The sequence below is a fragment of the Schistocerca cancellata genome, chromosome 4 (genome assembly GCF_023864275.1).
Source record: "Schistocerca cancellata isolate TAMUIC-IGC-003103 chromosome 4, iqSchCanc2.1, whole genome shotgun sequence".
Classification (NCBI taxonomy): Eukaryota; Metazoa; Arthropoda; class Insecta; order Orthoptera; family Acrididae; genus Schistocerca; species Schistocerca cancellata.
In genome coordinates, this window is record NC_064629.1 from 397,359,812 (window position 1) to 397,383,015 (window position 23,204).

Below are 23,204 nucleotides of genomic sequence, written 5' to 3' on the forward strand. Positions count from 1 at the left end.
GCCACAAACAGCGCGTTTTGTGTCAAAGCATTGAAAAGGTTTTGAAAGATGCAAGCGTGTATTACTGTTGTTGGATCTGTTGCGTGGAGTAATTTGAATTCAGCTAATTATTTCGAAAGGTCCGAAACAATAAGCACAGTGTCATTTTGGGAATGAATATTTCACTCTGAAGCGGAATGTGTACTATTATAAAACACACAGTTTACAACCGTGTGCAGATCCGTAATGAACATTCCTGCTTTTTTCGAGAAATGCGGTTACCAAATAAACTAACCAGCTACATCAAACAAATCGAATTCACAGCTCCAATTATGTCACTCTCCTCTCATACTTTACACCGCCCTGTCCAGCCGTATTGATAAAACATTTATGGAATATTCCTCAGTGATTGGAGGAACATAGACGAATAAAAAACTAAAATGCATAATACGTATGTTTTATAAAAACTTTTTGTAGTTCGTTTTGAATCGAATTTCTGATTTATAGGCAATCATCAAATGATTTAAATATAGACAATTAGTCCACACAGCGAGGGTGATAGTTCATAGCTGTGTAAAGAGTATTGTTCTAAAGACATTTGACCTCCTAAAGCTATATATCAATACAAAAAATACTAGCATATGAAATTCAAAAACAAGTTATAAGAATATAAATCTGATATTGCTTTATACTCGAAGATGAAAAGTATAAGAATGTATAAGCAAAAACGGTACACAGGTAAGTACTGTCACAGACTGCTATGCTCTGTGGCCAAACCAAGTGGTGAATGTGGTAACAGGTAAATAGGAAAGAATGAAAGGAGAGGAAGGAATCAGTGGACTGTGTGGGGAACAAATTTTGCTATTTACAACTAGCATATTATCTCAAAATTGGCTCTGAGCACTATGGGACTTAACTTCTGAGGTCATCAGCCCCCTAGAACTTAGAACTACTTAAACCTAACTAACCTAAGGACCTCACACACATCCATGCCCACGGCAGGATTCGAACATGCGACCGTAGTGGTCGCGCGGTTCCAGACTGTAGCGCCTAGAATCGCTCGGCCACTCCGGTCGGCGCATGTTATCTAATGAAGAGAAAAAATATTAAATGGCTGGTGCGACCGTACTAAGTGTGAAAAGTGAAAGTGTGTTTGGTCACTGAGGATTAAGGCAGGACTTCTTGATTGGTATTTATTGATAGTCATGATTTCGAGCAATGACAGTTTTCAGCCTTTCGTTCCTCTATGGAGAACAACACATTTAATATCGTAAGAATGACATTCATTCAGAGCTAGTTCAGCCAAAACTGAATCTTTCTTCTGCAGACTCCAAATCCTTTCAGGTTCAGTCAGTGTATTAGTTGTAAACGTACATGAATGACCCACATTTAATTTGTCATACAAACTGCAGGATATATCAACTGGATGTGGACAACAGTATTCCTACTTCAAAATGCTGATTTATATTTCTTGAATTTTAGTTTGCTGGCACGATCCCCTAAGTTCTTAAATACAGTAGCGGAATAGACATGTCGACGATATACTTTCTTGCGGATAAATAACCGTTACACAATTAAACCAATTTTTCAAACATTTAATTTCAGACCACAGTAAAATTAGGTTAACAATGGAGTTGGGAGAAGATTCAATAAACTTCTTTGGCCTTACCACTAACGTTAACAAACAAATGATTTACAGGAAAATAACTCCTACAGGTAATGAAATAGAAGATAACAGTACCTCTGTATCCTCCTCAGGAAGCGTAAAATCACACTGATACCAAATGGACTCCCACGTTATAAGTGTGAAGAACTTCACACCAAACTAAAGTTCATGAAATGCAAATCGGTTTCCTATATTAGGAATACCGTTACCAACATGGTGTTAGTATTATAATATACTGTTAGTGTTATATCATCGTGTGATACATAGCTCAGGAGATATGATGTCATAAACACTGACATGAGTGAAAAATTACCGCATCATGCGTGACGTTTAAATTTATTACTTCTTTGCTACTGACTCCATTCACGAAAATGTTGGTAGACAGTATCCACATATAACGCTGAGTCTACTTACAGAAGTATATCATTGTACAACAAATAGTTCAGGAGAAATGGCATCATAAACGTCAGAAGATATGACATCACAAAGACTGAGCTGCATGAAAACGAAAAAAACAGGGCAAAATTCGCTAGACATATATGTGTGTGTATGTGTGTGTGAAATATGTTAAATATATGTGGAATATACGTGATACTTGCGCATGTGGGCAAAGTTGGAGATAAAAAACTTTTCCAAAACACGAGCATCGATTTCAACCAAACTTGGATCGGATATTACTTACTATATGGAAACAAATGCTATGGGGGTAAGAAACAATAACCTCGTACTGGGGTGGTGGTAATTAGGAGGAGTGAGAAAGGGAGGAGGAAAATAAATACAGAGAGAGAGGGGAAGGAGAAGTTGGACACAGATTTGGGGGAGTAGGAGATGGGCAGAGGAAGGAGGAAGGGATAATGGACAGAGAAGGGGAAGAGGAGAAGAAGTACAGGAAGAGGGGGCAAGACGAGGTTGACGGATGAAGGAAAGATAAGGGGAGGAGCAGGTGAACAGAGATGGGGAGGAGGAAATGGTCAGATAAAGGGCCAGTGGGAGAGGGAATGACGAGACGGACTGAGTGAAGTATGGGATGAGATTATAGAGAGAGCAGGAGCAGGAGATAGACAGAGAGAGGGCGAGGAGACAGAAGGAGTGTGGAAGAGATGGACTTAGAGGAAGAGGAATACATGGCTAGAGGGGGAAGGTGCAGATGAACTGAGGGAGGAGTTACAAATGGACAGAGAGAGTGGGCAGGATCAGAACGACAGAAAGAGGAGGGCGCAGCAGATGGGCAGAATGAGCAGCAGAAGGAAATGGGCATAGACTGTGGGGTGGTGGAGGTGGACAGAGAAGGGGGTGAAGGAGATGGGTAGATATAGACACACAGGCAATGGACAGATGGAGGGGAGAAGGAGATGGACTAATAAGACTGGAATAAATACATACCCTGCAACGTTAGGTACTCAGCTATATTGAGTATAAAAGAACTTTTCTTTATACTTGTGATTTTGTGTATTTATATAGTTCTGAAAGGATACATATCTTTGGGAAAACAATCGGTGTGCAGCTATGAAATCGCGCTTCTGTGTATTGACTGTCTGTTTAGTCTTAAGTTGTCTGAGAATGGTCTAGAAAACCGTGGTCCACTTCACAGGAAACTAAAAAATAAATGTTGTTGTGGAACATCAGTTCTATACGTTTTTGTCTTTTTTTTCAGTTTCCTCATGCGTTCTCCAGTATTCCCAATTTCCAGAACTATTTCTTCAACAAGGACACGACCGATTTTTTTTTTTTTTTTGCCTATATCCTCGTCCAATTGAAGGTGTACTCCATTTCATAATATCAGTGGCAAGTGCAAAACGTAGTTCGCCTGCTTAGCTCACACAGTCTGGCATTAGCTGCCGCAGCGGTCGCACGCTCCTCAAGTTTGTTCCGTGAACGTTCAGTGTTTACGCCAGTGTTTTCGTGTTTTGTGCTCGTTTATTGACGTTTTGCACGTGAATTAAGCGTTATCAATTGAGCATTTGGTCTTCTTTCGTGTCATCTTTCTACGAAGTGCCGTTGGGATTTCGGCGTTGTCCGAGATTTCTTCGCTGCAGAACACCATGGCAAACTCCGTGAGAAAAAAAAAAACCGTGATTTTCACCTTCGACAAGTACACCCGTCGAGTACAGCCCTCTGCACTTGAAATACACGACTGGATTACCGAAGTAATTGGCCTTCATTCTGAATCTGTTCATACCATGCAGCTGGACTCTGATGAATACTGCATTTTTGTAAAGTTTAACGATTCCGCGAGTGTAGACCGCTTTCTGGCAAAATTTGGTTATGAAACGGAATTTATACACCGTGATGGTACTAAAAGTACTGTCAAACTCCGGAATTCCGAGTCTGTAATTAGGAATGTTAGGGTTTTGAATATTCCCATAGAAGTAGACAATTCGATAATTAAAGATGTCCTTTCAAAGTATGGGGTTGTCAGGCAAATAGTCAACGAAAGGTGGGCTTCGCATTTCAAGCTGCAGTGCTTTAACGGCATTCGCTCCGTGGAGATGGAAGTGAAAGCAAACATTCTCTCCCACATCTTTGTTGACGGGCACAAGGCGCATGTTATGTACTCAGGGCAAACCCCTACATGTCATGTATGTAACGAGTCTGGTCACCTCCATCAGGAATGCCCTCGCCGTGTATTTGTGCTAACAAATAACCTTACGCAACGCCGGAAATTGACACTCAACGATTTGTTGCCAGCCAGTAATACAACAGAGCCGGCGGCGGTCGTGGATCCTGTTACTACCTCTGAAAATGTTGCACTTAATGTTAATGACTTTCCGTCTTTAAAACCTGCATTAACTGCTGAATTTCCGTCCCGTGACAGCGAGATTCCCACAAAAAAGCGTCCTCTAGAGGGCACTGAAAGAAATGTTGATGAGGCAATGGGAGAGGGAAAAACGTAGTTCGACTGCTTAGCTGACACAGTCTGGCATTAGCTGCCGCAGCTTCCTGTCCTGTGAAACACCCGTTGCCAGGAGGCCGAAGCCCAGTCCTGAAGATCTGTTGGAAGTGGAAAAAGGAGATGGAATGAAGGTCGATGTGGCTCCCACTTCCGCACAAGGACTTACACCGCCACGAACAGATAGTGACGCAGCGGGTAGTGATTTTTCACGGAAATGTGACCCTGAGCCTGAGGTCACGGCTGAAATAACCGCATCAAGTGCACAACCCATACAGTGTGAACCGTACGAGGAAGTACCAAGTAAAGAACCTGCTGACTCCGAAGCGCAACGCCGCGCCGAAGGAGGAAATAAACAAGCATCACCGCCTCGCCAGCAAAACAACACAACAGACACCAAGCCGGAACCAAACATTGACGACTCGCAAGCCACGGCCGTTGCCCCATTCAGCCACCGCCGGCGGCTGCGACCGACGCCGGGTCTTGCTGTCACGCGTCATCAAGCGAAAGCCACACCAGAGAAGAAAGACATCAAGAAAAAGAATATTAAATATGAAGTCATCAGGGCCAACACTGACGAGGAGAAAGAGAATGGCCACAGTGACTTATAGCAATGCATTGTCAGGATTTCAGGATACTTTTCTTCTCAAGCTATTTGTTTAAAAGCAGTGCAAATTTTTCTAGGCAGTTAGTACATGTAATGGGCACACAGCTTGTAAAGATCGTGCCTTGTAGGGAAGCACGTTTGCTGCTATAATCATACCGAACCTCATCCCAAATAGCTTCTTCCGGTATGTCTGTGCTGCAAGCTTATAGCATTACTACTATTAACATTAATAAAATACAGTCACCCTTGAAATTGGCAGCACTAAAAGAATTCTTGTACCAGTCCGGAACAGATATCGCGTTGCTACAAGAAGTTGCGATAACGGAATTTCGGATCCCAGGCTTTTTTGAAATTGTTAATGTTTCTACGGAAGCCAATATCGGTACAGCCATTCTTATAAGGGAAGGCATTCCGGTGACTGAAATCGAACGACTAGAATCAGGAAGAGCCATAGGCATAAAAATTTTCGATGTGACAGTGATTAACCTTTACGCCCCATCAGGAACTTCCCACAGATTGGATCGTGCAAAGTTTTTTCAAGATGAACTGATTTATTTATTGAGGAAAAGTCCCTGTTCTCTTATACTAGGTGGAGATTTTAACTGTGTTTTAAACCAGAAAGATCAACAACTCAACTTCAACTACTCGCCACAGTTAAACAAGTTAGTAAGTGATCTACACCTTAAGGATGTGTGGGAACTTCAGCACCCGACGTCAGTCGGGTTCACGTATATAACCAGCCACTCCCGCAGCAGACTAGATAGAATTTACGTGTCACCAAATTTGCAAAATTATTTATTAAACGTTGAGACTATTCCAGTGTATTTTAGCGATCACAGTACACTTTTAACTTGCTTAAATCTAAGTGTACAGCCAACCCGTCGATTCAGAGGCCAATGGAACTTAAATATCTCTGTTTTAACTGACGAAGAACTGGAACAGGAAATAAGGTTTGCGTGGACTATGTGCCTCCGCACAGTAGACAAGCACCCAACAGTCATTGACTGGTGGACAAGGAGGGCTAAACCAAGGCTGCGGAAAGTTGTCATGCAGTATAGTGCAGCGAGGCACAGGGAGTTGAGGAATACAATGGAGTTTTATTATAAAGTTTTAAGAGACTTATATCAACAGGCCCATGATGACGTAATCCGTCTGAATGATATCAAAAAAAATAAAAGCCAAGTTATTAAGCATTAAACGGCAACAGATGGAGGGACTCAAAATTAAATCGAAAGCGACATCAGTCGTAGCAGATGAAACAGCTTCTCTGTATCACTTGGTGCGGCATGCTAAAAACAGACGTCTAACTTTAATTGATGAAGTCCAGACGCATACTGGTACGAGGCTCACATGCCAGAAACAAATACTGGACGAAGTCCACAGGTACTATGAAACCTTATATGCCCCTACCACAGTGGAAGATGCAGCTCTCGAGGACTTTCTCACTATTTTAGGTCCACAATTGTCGGGAACAGACATCGCTGACATCCTGTCACCTATTACTAAAGATGAAGTGCATGAGGCAGTGCGTAACTCACCTCTCAAAAAATCTCCGGGACTTGATGGCCTCCCTGTGGAGTTTTATGCACGCTACTGGTCTATAATTGGGGACAAGATCACTTCCATGGCAAATGAGGTCCTGAACGGAAAACCGGTCCCTGCAGAGTTTAAGGAAAGTAAAATAGTACTGATTCCTAAGAGTAAAGGCAAAACCAACTTAAACAATTTTCGGCCTCTTTCGCTACTAAATTCTGATTACAAAATAATTTCGCGTATTATCAACAAAAGACTCTCTGCCTTTTCCAACAAAATATTGAGTCATCACCAATCTTGCTCTCCGACCAGAACGATATTCGAAAGTCTATCTGCATACAGAGACGTCATTGCAATTACCTCAGTGACAAGTATAAAATGTGCTTTAATCTTTATAGATTTCAACAAAGCTTTTGACCGCGTTAGTCATAGATACCTCTTTGCGACGCTGTCAAGAATGGCTTTCCACCCCCAGATTGTGAACATGCTAAGGAATATTGCAACAGGTGTAAATGCGAAAATAGCAATCACTGGCCAAACATGTAAACCCATACAGATAAGGCGAGGGGTTCCACAGGGCAGTCCCTTATCAATGTTTTTATTTTCAGTATCTTTAGAGCCCTTCCTCCGCACTGTCCACGCAAGATTAACAGGCATAACATTGAGTGGTGAGAAAACTGTCATACGAGCTTATGCTGATGACGTGGGCGTTGTAATAAGGAATAAGGAGGAGAAAGTTACACTGGAAAGAGAAATCCAAAGGTATTGTCTAGCGTCGGGAGCGACAGCAAATGAAAACAAAAGTCAAATATTGAATCTACGGGGCCTAGATCACCTTCGACTGGCATGGGCAAAACAAGACAACAAACATAAAACTTTGGGAATCACCTTAATGGCATGTCCGATGCGGATGGCTGCTTTTAACTGGACGGAAACTAGGAGGAAAGTTCATGGTGCTGTAATGGAGAACATCCATCGAACTATGGACCTGGTGCAAAAACTCAGATTCATCAACTCCTGCGTTTTGTCTAAAGCGTATTTCACTGCGCAGGTATTTCCAATCCCTAAACTAGTAGCGAAAGGGATCATGTCCACTGTTACCAATTATTTATGGCGAGGAGACATATTCAGGGTTGGTGCGACTACGGTTATACTGGATGTCAGAAACGGGGGCCTCGGTTTGGTGGATATTCGCAATAAAGCGTCTGCTCTGTTCCTCAAACGGACTTTCCATATACTCAGAGAACTTCCACAATGTATAACCGCAAAGCTCTTTGAGGCTGTGACACCCCATAGCCTGCAAGCACCGATTGATGTGCGAAGGATTAATGCCCGTCTGCAGTATGTGAGGAACTTTTTCCTCGAAGCAAGTTATCTTAGTGACGAAATCAGAAGCAACACACGTATCACAGCGCGCGACATCATACTTGAAAGGAAGTTAAATGAGGGTAGAAACAAAATTGAAACGAAATTCCCAAATTGTGACTGGAAAGCTGTATGGCGGAACATCAACTATGCCGGGCTATCTACAGACGCTATTTCCGCATGGTACAAAACAGTTAATAATGTCATCAGCACCAACGAGAGACTATATGGGATCGGTTTAAATCAGACACACCTTTGTGGAAAATGCAATCTGGTGGATACACTCAGCCACAGATTCACCTGTGGTGGCAATGTGCATAACTGGAATTGGATCAGGCAATAAATCGCCTTTCTCACCAGATCCTCTACGCAATATATAACGCCGTCGCTCCTCCTGAGACCAGACATGACATACTTTCCGAAATTAAAAACCAACGCCATTAGCTGGTTACTGGGAAAATATGTTAGTTATGTCATCCACACACTTGGGTCGGACAACGAGATAGAATTCCGCGTTTACATGAAGTGTGAATATGCAAAAATCAGCACGTATCGCAACCACAAGAAGCACTATGGCAACATGCTGAAGATCATTTTTGAAAGAATGGGTGTTGGTTAAATATGTGAAACCACTACAACACCTTGAACGAGAACGAACAGAAGAAAAGTAAAAGTAAAAAAAAAAAAAGTGATAACGTGCTTGCCTTCCATGCAGCAGGCCCCCGTTCGATTCCAGGCCGGGTTGCAGATTTTTTCCGCTCGTGGACTGGGTGTTGTGGTGTCCTCCTTATCGTTTCATCTTCATCATCGGCACGCAAGTCGTACAATGTGGCGTCGACTGAAATAAGACTTGCACTTGGGGGCCGAACCCAAATGGGGCATCCCGGTCAACAACGCCATACGATCATTTCATTTTACCGACAAGACATTTACCTGTAAGCTCAAGTTTTAGTTTCCAATACAATACACTCAATATCGTCGTTAATATATCTTGTGAACTCACGTAGTTCATTCATATAAATTAAATCTGTTGTAGAGTTCTGTAACGTAAAGATCTCAATGTTCCTGAGCTAATACCTGTGTTGTGTCCAGAAGGTCTCCATGCCTCTTAGCTTCCACATGCAGAGGGCATTTGAAAACTAAATCGGTAGGGTATATTAAAACATCCAATCACACAATGTTGAAGGTCTCTTTCCTAAGTTGTGTAATTGAGAGGGTGCGGACTACCTCATGTCATAAAGTTAACCATAAATCTCTCTGCACTGATATTCATTTGTAATCTCTGTTTCCTATGTTCAGAAGGAGACTGTATACTTGATTTCCTGCATCTGAACTGTTCCGCTGCCATTCACCACGTGCCAATTTCTAACATTTGTGTTGACTGTGATGATGTTTTTACTTTGTCTAAATTATCGCGTAGTAATCAATGTGTTGCGCCAGGTTCTATTACTGTGACGTCTGCGAAGATAGACTGATGAGCACAGCTTCAGCTGGTGTAGTACTAAAGACCCTTGTCACCCCATGGATACCTCCTTGCTTTACGCATCTTAGTGTGACACTGACCGAGTCGGACTTGGTGAGACCTAGTATTTGCTGAAAACCCCACAATGTCAGTCACAATGTCAATCAGGATTGCACTGTGGTGTAGCTTTACAGCATGTTGTATCATGCAGTGCCGGCACTGGCTATTTTATTCACTATTTTAGCCATCTTTCTCTGTGTTTAATGGTGTCGAGAAGTTTCTTCTGTCATCGAGAAATAACACTAAGTAACTGCAAATAGTGCTACTCGTAATTGGGCTTTTATCTAACTTAAGCGTTCAGGCCGGCCGAAGTGGCCGTGCGGTTAAAGGCGCTGCAGTCTGGAACCGCAAGACCGCTACGGTCGCAGGTTCGAATCCTGCCTCGGGCATGGATGTTTGTGATGTCCTTAGGTTAGTTAGGTTTAACTAGTTCTAAGTTCTAGGGGACTAATGACCTCAGCAGTTGAGTCCCATAGTGCTCAGAGCCATTTGAACCATTTTTTTTAAGCGTTCAGGTTTAGGAGGACTTTTGTACGTTGCTCCTCTACAACCGCAGCGTTCTTGAGAGCGCAGAATTTGCGCTTTTTCTTCTAGCTTCCGTCTGAAAACCTCAGACATAACCAAAAAGATATGGCCAGCATAGGCCACAACTCCATCCCTATCGTAAATCCCGTCGAACAGTTCCATCATTCACTTCTACAGTCTTAGAAAACTGCTACGCGTATGGAGCACTGTGCTAGCCTTTGGCAATATACTGTATAGCTGTGTACTGTATAGTGAGTGATTTGTCTTTTTTTTTCTTTTTTTTGGTCATCCGTCTAGAGACTGGTTTGATGCTGCCCACCATGAATTCCTCTCCTGTGATAATCTTTTGAGCTCAGAGTAGGACTTGTAACTTGCCTGCTCCATTGTTTGCTGGATGTATACCAATCTCTATCTTCCTCTGCAGTTTTTACCCTCTACAGCTCCCTCTAGTACCACGGAAGTTATTCCCTGATGCCTTAACAGATGTCCTATCATCCTGTCCCTTTTTCTTGTCAGTGTTTTCCATATACGCCTTTCCCACCGATTCTGCGAAGAACCTCCTCATTTTTTACCTTATCAGTCCATCTTATTTTCAACATTCTTCCGTAGCACCATATCTGACTTCCTTCGATGGTCTTCTGTTCCAGGTTTCCCACACTATCTTCCACTAGCTTACAGTGCTGTGCTCCAGACGTGCATTTTCAGACATTTCTGCCTATGGATTATGTTTGATACAAGTAGAATTCTCTTGGCCAGGAATGTCCTTTTAGCCATTGATAATCTGCTTTTTATGTCCTTCTTGCTCCTTTCATCTATCTGTATATTGTATGAGCACAGTTTTCTCAAATTTCATTCACCGTAAAATGAATTTCGCTTGAATATTCCACGAACAACTGTTAAATGTCATAATATATCACATCCGCAGTGAATGGCTTTAATTTACTAGAGCTTACTTGGCAGTAGTAAGGAACCACGTGTCCAGCTAATACTGCGCTCTAGACCTCGGTTAATTGCTTCCTGTTCTGAGGGAAATTCGGGCCTTCAGTTAACGTCCAATAATTTCGGGCCATGAGACTAACTGGAGTTTGCGAAAAAGTCAGCCCCTCCCCTCCCCAGCGTCTAGCTGCGCGGCGCACTGTCAGAGTTTGAAGGACATTCTACACAAGTTTGCTGAAGCTAAGCACTCAGCGCTGTGAAATCCTGCTTTATACTCTCGCTCAGCTTGTGCCTTTCAGTGAGAAGTACATTGTATTTTAAGTTGTAAATTAAACGTTTTCACAAAATTATGCCGCATGCCAGTGAGACAAAGCGAATAGAGAAATGGGTTTCGTATTTCTTTTTCATGGAGAATATGAAGTGCTCCCCATTTTGCCGAGAATATATTGAGACCTGGAGCAAAAATATGTTCGCCAAGAGGGTAGCAACATCATGCTGAAATATAACACAATACGCTCTTATTCAGACAGCAGTGAGCTTTATGTAATATATGCTGGCCTTTGCGGAGCTCTGTTTATTACAGAACAATTCAATATGATGTCAACGACAATATCTGCAGGTAATATTGCTGCCGCAAATTTTTCTCTTTTTCGACTCTTTCGTGCGCGTCTGATTAAACTGGATGTGTTTTCTAGTGCAATAACTACAGTGCAGAAAGCATTCTGTGTAATTTCGACACCTTGCTGCCAACAATGAGTAGATACGAAGACAAGTATGGTGCGCCTAATATTCAAGACACAGTTGAGAGAAAAATACATCTCGCTTGCTTTTCCTTGATGTATTGCCGTCTTGGTATATTAGATACTACATTATTAGCTTTCCTTTTACAACGGAAAGTGAGGTGCATGGTATGCTTTCAGATTCAGTTAACCAGACTGTGAAGTACTATCGACGTCCTTGTATTTTCTATCGATGCTGTACAGCAATGACTGACGGTCACGTAACTGTAATGACTCAAACAATCACACCAGAAAGAATATTCGTAGGCTATTTTGTAGATCGAAGTGTTTAAAGAAGTGATGTCTATAGCGAACACGATTTTCGTTTTACTGTGTAATCATGAAATGATCGTGACGGAAACAGAATTGAGGAAATTTCATGCATGCGAGATTTGATAACAGAATTAAAGAACGTCAGTTTTTCTGAAAATTAAACATTATTTACTCATCGCTACTAACTCTGTCCCCTTCAGTCTACGCCTCACGAAATACTGAAGATTTGTGGCACTTCTCAACAATTCTGTCTATTGCTTCAGTGTAGAAAAAAAACGTTGTTCGTCCATAGGTTTTGTCAGCTTCGTTAATAGGAGAAATATGCAGGGTGATTCAGAAGCTGAGGCATTATAATAGCATTAAATTTGGCCAAAAATTCACTAATCACTATAGAAGTGCAGTCTCTTTGATATACTGCGTTATAGATCTGTGCTTTTTCTTTGGATTTCTGGACCCAGACGGTGTAAAGCTTCTAGATAGTGCTCGTTATTAACAGTATGACCTAGTTGCCAAAACTCATGGTACGCTATGCCGTTAAAACTGAAGAACAGAAGAGATGCGACGATTCTCAAATAAAGACGGAAGATTAGTGTTTAACTTTCTGTCGGCAACGAGGTCAGCAGTGACGGAGCACAAGCTCAGATTAGGGCAGGATGGGGATGGAAATAGGCCGTCCCCTCTCAGAGGAACCATTCCGACATTTGCCTTAAGCGATTTAGAGCAATAACGGAAAACCTATATCAGGATAGCTAGATGGGGATTTGCGCCGTCGTCCTCTCAAATGTCAGTCTAATGTATTAACCACTGTACCACCTAGATCAGGGCTTCACAACATACGTGCTCGCGGAGCAAGCTGTGAGCAGCACGGAGCAGTGCGAGCACGCTACCCCCACTACCGGACTAGAACGGAGAGTGGGGAAAGTCATGTGGGGCACACAACAGCTGTCGCCAGTCAATGTAAATCCGCGGCTACCTGCAGGGATCACTCACGAATTATTACTGCGACAAATGAAACAAATAAAGGAGAATGTACACATGCCACATAATTTTATTAACTTAGTGTATGCATCTACATTCGCATTAATTTGTGAACTGTTACACAATAAAAGGTGTCACTGAAGTGTAGGATTCTCAGTTATCTTGTACTTTTTGCCCTTTACAATTGCGTCTATGTTCGGAGTAATTGTTCTTGTGCATTTTAGGCGCAGCGTGCAGTTTAAATTTCGATCAGACAATGCGTTTCTCAGGCGCGTCTTGTTACATTTCATTGCAGAGAACAGTTGTTCACAAACATACGTGGAACCGAACATTGATGTTATTGTAGCCACCGGTTTTTGCAAACGAGGAAATGTATCCTGAGGGAAGTGTCTGTAGAATTCCAAAATGTTTTTCTTGTTCTGAAATTTGTCTCTGTATTCTCTGTCACACTGCAGGTCAATAATTTCTTGCTGAAGCTCAGGACTAATCTATTAAATATTCGCTGAATATGGAGAGAACAGATCATAATCACTGTCTACTGCTGTCAGATCTTGAAAGCGCTGATCAACTAAACTATGTGAATAACGTTCACAGTCTTTGTGAACATCTTGCATGGATGATAATTTAGGAAATTGAGCTAGGTTTCCTGTTTCCAGCTGACTCACCCAAAGTGTCAATTTCATTTTAAAAGCTCGTATTCGATCTATGAAATGAGTAATTAGCAGATGTTTACCTTGTAGTAAAATGTTCAAAGCATTCAGATGGCTAGTTAAATCTGCTAAGAACGCGAGATCACATTCAAACGTGCGCGCACATTTCCCCTCTCTTTCCTCCCTCCCCTCCCTCCCCTCCCTCCCTACTCCGCGACCTTGCACCTGCTCGCGAGCACGTGCCTGAGCAGACGCGAGTACTCGCGCTCAAAACCGGCCAGTTGTTAAGCCCTGACCTAGATCAATATTTTTGAATAAACTGTCCACTCACACGTTTTATGCCCAAGATATTATTAGAAAGCTTAGCATAAGCAAATTCTATGCCCGCAACATGAGACACTTACATAATCACGATGGGCAGTATTAATTTTCCTTATTCCGAAATTGGCATTGGTTGATATCTGTACTGGAGCTTCCACGTCACCCTCGACAAGTCGCTCTTGGAAACCTCTGTACTGTTGGCAAATACTTTCTCGATTGATAGCATTCATTTAATGTTTCAGTCAATCAGTGATTCACATGAAATCCAACATATTTTAGTGGCACGCTGGAGATCAAACTTAAAAATTCTGGCATCGGTGCTGGGTGTGGTGCCACATATCAGCACAACCCCACGAGCGTCCCTGTGTGGCAGCAGAACTGCAAGTTTCCGTCAGACGCCGACAGCGGTAGTGCAGGATCCGGCAGAACCAATGGAACACGCATGCTCAGCTACGCCTCCAGCGGCTTTGGTCTACGGGCGCCATCTGTCGCCACAGTATAGGATGGCTGGAGGCAGCCACACCTGCCTACTCGTAGGCATATTGTGTCGTGCAGTGACCAGAGCAACGTATGGAGAAACAGCGATATAATCTAGCGTCGTTGTTGCCGTACACAGATTTTAAGTACCAAACCACAAGAAAAGATCTGAAATGGCTAATTTCAATGAATGGTCACCGATTGTGTAGTAAATCCATATCGGAGCAAACGCTAACAAGCTGATACTGCTATATTTACTTGCGTGGTACGTTGATTAAACTTTAATACTTACGCGAGCCTGTTTCAGTGCGTTCAGTGCAGAAAAAACACGGTCTACAGATGACGAATGGTATGGCAACATGATGTCTATTGGATACGTCCAGCGTTACTAGAAATTTTGATGTGCATACGGCAACAGAACATAATCAAAGAACTTCAACGTTACCATCTTTGGGACTTTGAGAAAGGTCGAATCACTGGCATGAACAACGTCGAAGCATCACACTGAAAGATCGCCGACAGTTGGCTGTAGCGGAAAGACTGCTGAATGAATGGTGATGAGATGGTCTCAGTACTACCCTGTGGGAAAACGATGAGGTACGGGCATCCGTGAATGACTACACACTGAGGACATTACAGGATTGGTCGATTGATTGTTGTTGTGACTTATTTGACATAACAACAGGACCGATTTGGTAGCTGTTAAATGGAGGTGAAATGCTAAGCAATATGTGGCAAGCACGTTAAACCTTATTGTTGTATTCCTCATGACGAGGCTACGATAACGCAAGACTGCACACTGCAGTTCAGATCACTAACGCCTTGATAAATGTATAGAATCTTGGCTCTGCCTGCACAATCTCCTGGTTTGTCACCCATACAGCATTTCTACAACGCAACAGGAAGACGTGCACTTTCATACCATGCTCCAACCAGCTCTCCGCATTAACTGAGAGGTCACGTGTATTAGACATGGCAGTAAATTTCTCTGCATGATATACAGAGTCTTTTTGCGTCCACGCAACAACGAATACAAAAGTCTAATCATGCCTATTGGGATCCCACAACATACTTATACTAAAAAAACAGAGATCAGTTCCATATAGAATTAAAGTATAATCGTTTATTATTCTCAGAATGATGATCATCTATACAAAGTTTGATAAAATTAGGGGGGTTGCTCAATAATGTAACGCTTTCTAATCGCCTTAGAGAAGTTACAGGGTGTCCCATTTTGTTGAACATCCCAAAGATCTGTTTTCCAGAAGCAAAATTAAAAATGTATCAAACAAATTTTGTTTGGCTACCAGGGGAACATAAATTAGCCTGAGTGCTTTCTTGTATATTTGTTGTTGCGAAGGTATGAACAGTATTAAGTCATTTTAAAAAGCAACGACCAGTTTTTATTCAGTAACCCCTTTCTCAACTTAAGACCTGTTCAGAAAATTATCACAGTGTACCATTCCTGTAAGCATGACGTTATTAAACTTGTAACACAAAGTTAAGTGTCGCTCTCCTGCACTAGCACGTAGTGCCAGTACCCTGCGTAACATAACCCATTCACTTGGTGCAGTTGACAGTACACAAATGGAAACGCAAGAGAAATACGCACCGGTCGTTCAGCCAACGATCTTCAGCACAAGGATTGTGTGAGTACAATATAAGCCAATAATGAGAATGCAGAAATACTATTCATCTTTGGAGAATATACGATAGCGATTTGCAAAGTATTGTCTCCAAAATTTTTCTGTGGAAACTCTGAAGGCTTTCTAAATAAAACAAACGTTATTAAAAGTCTACGTTTTTATTCTTCATGTCTACATATTTGTTTCTTAACATAGACATCCTAGCGACGAACACATTTCTCCAAACGAGAGACCAGTTTGTTGATGCCGTCACTATAGATTGTATAACTTTTTTGACGGAGTCACAACCTCACCTGTGCTTTCATCCCTTCATCACTATCAAAGCGAAATCCTCGAAGGTGTTCTTTAAATTTTCGTAACACACGAAAAACGGATGGGGCCAAGTTGGGACTCTGCAGAGAATGATTGATGACGGCGAACTCAAGGCGTCGGATTGTCGCAGATGCATTGTTTGTCTGTGGTCTGGTATGGTCATGCTGAAGGAAAGGGTGCCCAATGTGTAGATGAACTCTTTGAATTCAAAACTAGATTATAATATGCACCTACGTAGTTATGTTACAGACCTCCCTTTTTCGAGTTACAATACTGAGCCCTCTAGTGGCAGAGGGCTGCAATTAAGATAAAGGCGTAAGATAAAGGCGTAGAATGTCAATATAGCTTGTCTAATTTTTAAAAATTTTTAAGACTTTTCACATAAGAAATTCGAAGACATTACGTATTAGCTTGCGCTCGTAAGTCAGCAGACAGTAGTCTGCTTTCGCCATAAGTATAGTATAGCTGTGAGTTCTGGGAATATAATCGCTGACATCAGCACCAGAATTCCGGGAACAGATGATGTAGAGATCAGCATTGCTGAAATAACTTCCTCCTCCCCATTTTCCAGGAATCCCCCCCCTCCTTCCACCCCCGTCAGGCCCTTGGCCAATGACATTGTGTGTGTCAACGATGACATGTTATCAACAACTTGCATCAGTGCCCCACAGCTCTAACATTTCAGCTAATGGTGAACAATTACTATCATCCAGACCTCAAGTAATTTTAATTTTTATAGATTTATTGAGTGAGCACCACCGGTAGCAGCGAGTGGCCGTACAAAAGAAGTTTGCAGTAAGTACTTATGAATTCTCTTTTCCTTCCAAAACTATGGTTATAATTACTATTCGGAGAATACTGAGGAAGAAGAGGCTGTTGTACTCTCAGTTTAAAAGGGAAGGCACAAACGACGACAAGCGAAGTTTATTAGAGATTCGTGCGTCTGTCAAAAGATCTATGCACGAAGCATACAACAACTACCACCATTACACCCTAGAAAAATAAATATGTAGCAGAAAACCCGAGAAATTTGTAGTCTTGCGAAAAATCACTAAACTGGTGTAACGCTTTAATTCAGTTCCTTTTTGACTAGTAGAAGATAGCAAAATCAAAGCTGAAGTTTTAATTCCACGTTCAAGAAATGGTTCACACAGGACAATAGTACGAACATACAGTCATTTAACCATCGGCCAAACTCCAGTATGGAAGACATTGTAATATGCATCCTGGGTGTAGACAAAGAACTGAAAGATCTGAAAGCCCCTAAATGTGGAAAAAATGTAAGTTAATGAGAATTACTATAATTTCTTTTATCTTGGCGGCTCGCGCATGCCCGCCTAGACGCGGGAGATTGCTGCGTTGCCAGTTGCACACGACGCACACGCCAAGAGAAACAGCGCCATAGTATAGCATAGTTAGCAAGCTTACGTTTAGGGGGGAGCGCGCAGTTCATGAAGTAAAGCCACCACGGCCGCAGTAACCCTTTCGCTGCTACAAAGACGTGCTCCCTGCATTCCGCGCTGTGGGCGATTTTGTCACTGCACTGCTCGCCTGTGCTGACACATTGTGTTCCGACTGCTTTGACACTCTTTATCATTCGATTCCACAAAAACTATTTGGCTCAAAAATTCTTGACTGATACCTTCCCCCCATAAATGACTTAATTTTGTTTCGATGTTCAACGCAGTTATTATGCAGCATTAAATACAGTAAACCATTGCACGAAATTTTGAAGAGTTTGCAGAGGTTAAGTCCATAGAGTATACTTTCCGGATGGTGGATTTTAGTTGCCACAATGTTGAGAATGAAATGTGGACAAGATACCTATATATTTCATTTAATTTAAGTACCACATAAGTGTCATATGTAATATTGAGAAATATTCCACCTTTCGCGACTGTAACGAAAGTTTTACTTACACTGGGCACGTTTGGCTTTATTTTAAAGCACTTCAATCAATCAAAAGGAAGTAGACAAAATACATTAAACAAAACTGTCGACTTACAAAAACATTAGGACTTGAATATACCGTCTGTCAGTGAAGTGCTCAGAGCTATGTCAAATATAATTTTGTGTGTGGCACACACAAACAGCATTTATTTGCTAAAACACTGATGAGCCAACACAAACGTTGAATATTGTGCTACCGCAGCACAAAACTACGAAAGGTGACTTGGCAATGGAGGACACAAAATACAGTCCTCTTATGATGCTTCAAAAGAGAGAAACGCGTCTGGTCTAAATAAGTCGCTTATTACAGTTGCAGAAGAGGGATATATTTCAATACCATTGGTAAAACTGCGACTGTGGAACAAAAACAAGAAATAGAACATGAATACCATTGTGTATGTGCCATAGCTTTCACCGATGGAAGTGCTTTAAAATAAAGCCAAACGCGCCCTGGGTAAATAAAACTTTTATTACAGTCGCGAAAGACGGAATATTTCTCAATATTACATACGACACCTATGTGGTACTTAAATTAAATGAGATATTGTTATACAGTAAATATTATATGAAATTTAGGTATCTTGTCCACATTTCATTCTCAACATTGTGGCAACTAAAATCGACCATACGGAAAGTATACGCTATGGACTTTTACATCTGCAAACTCTTCAAAATTTCGTGCAATGGTTTACTACATTTAATGCTGCACATCAAAACAAAATTAAGTCATTTATGGGGGGGGGGGGGGGGGGGGGGAAGGTATCAGTCAAGAAGACGTGTAAAAATCAAATTTTTTGGCCAAATAGTTTTTGTGAAATCGAATGATAAGTGTGTTAAAGCAGTGGGAACACCATGTGTCTGCACAGGCGAGAAGTGCAGTGATGACAAAATCGCGCACAGCGCGGAATGCAGGGAGCACGTGTCTGCAGCAGCGAAAAAGTTGATGAAGAGGCAAAGCACTAGAAATTTCATTCAAACGAATAAAATTCGTCAAGTAAGGCACTCCAATATTGTTTTAAAATAAATAAAATATTAAGCACCGCACAAGGTTTGAACTCATTACCTTTCGCTTGGCAGCCCAACACCTTAACCGTTCCGCTACCTCAGCTCATCGAACAGAATAACTCCATAAGGAATCTAACACGCACGCAACTATTTATAAACACTGTTGGTATGACTATGAATTACTCACGCTTCGTCGAAGTACAATAGGAAATAAACAATTACCGCTCTTCTTTATTGCGAAAAAGCAGTTCGTGAGATTGAAACAAACACCTTTCCTTGCTATCGCCTGAATTAGGAGTCTTATTGCTTGTTTGGTTTAATTAATTAATAGAATATGAAGCAGTTGGTATAAAGAATGCTTTTTCCAAACTTTCTATAAAAGAAAATCTGCTATCAAGACATTGCTTTTGTTCTATTACTTTATTTATGACTGAACGTTTCTGAAACTGAAGACACTCGTCCGTGCTCTGCACTGCAGTCGAGATCTGGCAACGTCGTTCTCTGTTCATTGGCTGACTGTGTTTTGTGACGTCAGATGCGCAGAACGAACCTAAACTCGGCCGCCAAGATATATGACGCGCACTATAGGAAGATCAAACCTGTAATGTTCGGATACAGTATTACGAGAGTCCTGCTTGACACAGTCAAGTCGTTTCAATATCTGGGCGTAACGTTGCAAAGCGATACGAGGTGGAACGAGCATGTGAGAATTGTGGTAGGGAAGGTGAATGGTCGACTTCAGTTAATGGGAGAATTTTGGGAAAGCGTGGTCGCCTGTAAAGGTGGGCGCATATAGGACACTGGCTCGACCTTCTCTTGAGTACTCCTCAAGTGTTCGGGATCCTTACCAGGAAGACATCGCAGCAATTCAGAGGCGGGCTGCAAGGTTTGTTACGGAGATGTTACGGGAACTCATATGGGAGGGAGGGCTACGTTCTTTTAGAGAAACACTGTTTAGAAAATTTAGAGCATCGGCATTTAAAGCTGATTGCAGACCGATTCTAGTGCCTCCAACATACGTTGTGCGTGAGGACCACTAAGATAGGATGTGAGAAATTGGAGTTCATACGGAGGCATTAGAGTCTTCTTCCTCTCGCTCTATTTGCGAGTGGAACAGGAAAGGAAATGGTTGGAAGTGGTACAGGGTACCATCCGCTTCGTACCATACGGTCGCTTGCCAATTATCCATGTAGATGTAGATGAACATTTTTATGGTATCACGTATTGACACTACCCCATGGTGTATAAAGGTTGGTAACTGAAAGGCAAGTTTCCATCTGTCGACAATAGTGTTCACACGGGACCTGGCGTAACCAATGGTGCCCATCCGCACACACACCTACGGAAGCTCTTTGCTATGAGTGCCCTCTGCTGCCGCAATATAGAAAGCCCTTCGGCAGCCGCTCAGTCCAATTCTGCTTAAAGCCATTATACACTATGTGATCAAAAGTATCCGGACAACCCCGATAAACATATGTTTTTCATATTAGGTGCATTGTGCTGCCACCTACTGCCAGGTTCTACATATCAGTGACCTCAGTAGTCATTAGACATCGTGAGAGAGCAGAATGGGGCGCTCCGCGGAACTCACGGCCCTCGAATGTGGTCAGGTGATTGGGTGTCACTTGTGTCATACGTCTGTACGCGAGATTTCCACACTCCCAAACATCCCTAGTCCACTGTTTCGATGTGATCGTGAAATGAGAAGGGACACGTACAGCACAAAAGCGTACTGGCCGACCTCGTCTGTTGACTGACAGACCGCCGACAGTTGAAGAGGGTCGTAAAGTGTAATAGGCAGACATCTATCCAGACCATCACACAGAAATTCCAAATTGCATCAGGATCCACTGCAAGTATTATGACAGTTAGGCGGAAGGTGAGAAAACTTGGATTTCATGGTCGAGCGGCTGCTCATAAGCCACACATCACGCCGGTAAACGCCAAACCAGGCCTCGCTTGGTGTAAAGAGCGTAAACATTGGGCGATTGAACAGTGGCAAAACGTTGTGTGGAGTGACGAATCACTGTACACAATGTATCGATCCGATTGTAGGGTGTAGGTATGATGGATGTCCGGTGAACGTCATCTGCCAGCGTATGAAGTGACATTGGTAAAATTCGGAGGCGGTGGTTTTAAGGTGTGATCGTGTTTTTCATGGAGCGCGCTTGCACCCATTGTTGGTTTGTGTGGCACAATTACAGTACAGGCCTACATTGATGTTGGAAGCACCTTTTGCCTTCCCACTGTTGAAGAGCAGTTGGGGGAAGGCGACTGCATATTTCAAAACGATCGATCACCTGTTCATCAAAAATGGCTCTGAGCACTACGGGACTTATCATCTATGGTCATCAGTCCCCTAGAACTTAGAACTACTTAAGCCTAACTAACCTAAGGACATCACACAACACCCAGTCATCACGAGGCAGAGAAAATCCCTCACCCCTCACCTGTTCATAATAAACGGACTGTGGCGGAGTAATTACAGGACAATAACATCCTTGTAATCGACTGGCCTGCGCAGAAGCCTGACCTGAATCCTACAGAACAAATTTGGGCTGTTTTTGAATGCCTGCTTAGAGCCTGGCCTCACCGAACGTATCGATACCTCTCCTCAGTGCAGCACTCCGTGAAGAATGGGCTGCCATTCCCCAAGAAGTCTTCCAGCACCTGATTGAACGTATGCTTGCGAGAGTGGAAGTTGTATCAAGGCTAAGGGTGGGCCAACACCACATTGAATTCCAGCATTACCGATGGAGGGCTCCACGAACTTGTAAGTCAATTTCAGACAGGTATCCGGATACTTCGGATCACATAGTGTACGCGTATGGTGCACACATACTGTGAAACAGCTGACAGTGACAATACTCTGCTGCTGCAAGTTCAATCGCTAGCACTTTATAGACTGAAAGACTCGGTTTGTGTGTGTGTGTGAGTGTGTGTGTGTGTGTGTGTGTGTGTGTGTGTGTTTGGAGGGGCGAGGGGTGTGGATCTTAATTGATAGAGTTGAAAATAGTAAGAGTTTTGGCAGGATATATTTATTTACATATATAAATATACTCACAAATATCGCAAACTCCATTTAGCTTTTATTTCTTTCCTTTTTGTACAGCCTGCCACACACACCCATGGAAATCACTTGTTCAATCGTCATGTCTCCTACATATTGTGCATACTGCCTCCAGCATGTATTTACGGCAGTCAGGAGCACGGTGGCTTATCAGATTACATCATGTGCACCTTATGAGATACAAATCACCACCCACTTCTCCCACTCTGACTGAATTCGAACTGGTTGTTGCAGCTCCTTCAGCATTATGTTAGGAGCTGTAACAATAGCTACTACACCTAAGTACAAATAGATTAAGTATATATAGTGATCACAGAGAATGTCATGATGTTATTAATTTATCACAATGGATCAGTGTGTCTAAAATACAGTGCAACAGAAACAAGTAGTTCTCTAATTATGGCACGGAAGCAGTACAATATTACTGCTAGCCTGACACCATGTTGTGTTGCTGGGGACGTGTGCATCAGAATTATTGGGTTTGGCTAGTAATAGTAATGATAACCATATTGCTATGACAAAAAAGAATTGAAAGATGCTTACTGTCAGTCTTATGCTGTCTGATTGCAGTTTACGTTGGACAAAATACAGGTAGCAAATAGTGCATTCATGCAATCAATTTATATAAATTGTAATTGCTCGAGGGTTTGGGGACTGAACTTGAACGCTATTGGCTTAAACATTAGAGCACAGGAGACTCAGTGAAATCAGCTGATAGCA